Here is a 2,034-nt window from a genome sequence, read left to right on the forward strand (position 1 = left end):
GTAATAACACATTCTTGATAATATGATTAAGGATGAAAGATTCCACAAATTTTGAGATATCTTTGTTGGTCTTAGCAAGTGGCGACTGTTGCACTGGAGACCCCCCGCCGTTGTAAAGCAGCTGTACATGAGTGATAGCTCCAAATAATGGACGATGTTGAATTGGCTGTCTATTACAGACTCGTGCCAATTTTCCCTTCCCATTCCTTCACAAAGAGGAGAATTGAATGCCGTGTGTAAGGGGTCGTTAGAATGATATCACTCTCTTTCCGCCATCGCTGATAGTTGAAATTATAGCAAAAGTGTTCAGCTGACGTCTCAAACCACAGGAGTCAGCCTGAGACATGACAAAAAAGATAGGTCAATCATCTTAGTGCTGACTTTCTGATCTTGCTGCCCCTGTGTGTCTACACTGTCAGGCACTGTGTCATAGAATCCTACAGTGTAGAAGAAGGCCATTCGGCCCATCGAGTCTGCACCGACCACCATCCCACCCAGACCCTATCCCCATAACCCCATGCATTTACCCTAGCTAGTTCCCCTGACACTAAGGGGCAATTTAGCATGGCCAATCCACCTAACCCGCACACCTTTGGACTGTGGGAGGAAACCGGAGCACCCGGAGGAAACCCACACAGACACGGGGAGAATGTACAGACTCCACACAGTCAGTGACCCAAGCCAGGAATTGAACCCAGGTCCCTGGCGCTGTGAGGCAGCAGTGCTAACCACTGTGCACCATGCCGACTGTACAAGTCAAATGTTGTATGTGAAATACACTTGAGGCTTTTCTGAGAAACATTGATAAGGCACTATATCAATATCAGTGTTTCTTTTCCCTCGAACAGCATTTCCCTCGAACAGAGTTTGCACATTCTCCCTGTGTCTGCGTGGGTTTCCTCCGGGTGCTCCGGTTTCCTCCCACACTCTAAAGATGTGCGGGCGGTTCGTAGGGTAAATAAGTAGAGTTATGCGATATTGAGGGGGAAGGATCGATCTTGGGTATTATGGTGCCCCCAAATGGAGAGCAGCATCCCACAACCTAGGCCTGCATTTTCAACCAATGTCACCTCTGTTTTTACATGACATACATCTGGGGAGGCGGGGGGCCTATAGGGGAGGCAGTGGCGCAGTGGTATTATCACTGGACTAGTAATCCAGAGACCCGGGTAATGATCTGGGGACCCAGGTTCAAATCCCACCACAGCAGATGGTGAAAATTTAATTCAATAAAAATCTTGAATTAAAAAAAGTCTAGTGATGACCATGAAACCATTGTCAATTGTTGGAAAACCCCATCTGGTTCACTAATGTCCTTTAGGGAAGGAAATCTGCCGTCCTTACCCAGTCTGGCCTACATGTGACTCCAGAGCCACAGCAGTGTGGTTTACTCTTAAATGCCTTCTGGGATGGACAACAAATGCTCGCCTGGACAACAAATGCTCGCCTAGCCAGCAATGCCCATATCCGATGAACGAATGAAAAAAAACTTTATGAGGTAGCAACTTCCCCTAAACAAGTGTTACTAATTTGAAACTTCACAGATGGCTGCAAAGGACAGCCACCAAGAACTAGAAGGATCAGATTGAATGGACCTTATTTATTCAAACCTACCTTTTGAGGTGAAACCCAGATGCAAGTGGTCCTGACCCATATTAAGAGTATCAGTGCTGTCCACTTTGTAGTGTTGTATTCCAGCAGGGAATACAACACTACAACTTCTACCTTCAGTTTCCCTGCAGGTCGAAGTTAAATTGGGTCCCTTTACTTACACCATCCATTGGTTTTCATTATTCAAATAACTGGCAGGATTTTAAGCTTGTCAGTTTTGATCTTATCCTTCAGTTGTTTGACTTCTTGATGGACGAAGGATAACTGACCTGATAGCCACGGTTTAGGATGGTTGTCAGAAGATGCGTGAAAATTGATTAAATTAGAACAGCATGTTCAAACTCACAAAGGAATCAATGCAGAGTTGTAGTTGAGGTTATTATTGAGTGACGCTGCTCCAGGGATGGCAATAGGGACTCCCTC

The sequence above is a fragment of the Mustelus asterias genome, unplaced genomic scaffold (assembly GCF_964213995.1).
Source record: "Mustelus asterias unplaced genomic scaffold, sMusAst1.hap1.1 HAP1_SCAFFOLD_1483, whole genome shotgun sequence".
Classification (NCBI taxonomy): Eukaryota; Metazoa; Chordata; class Chondrichthyes; order Carcharhiniformes; family Triakidae; genus Mustelus; species Mustelus asterias.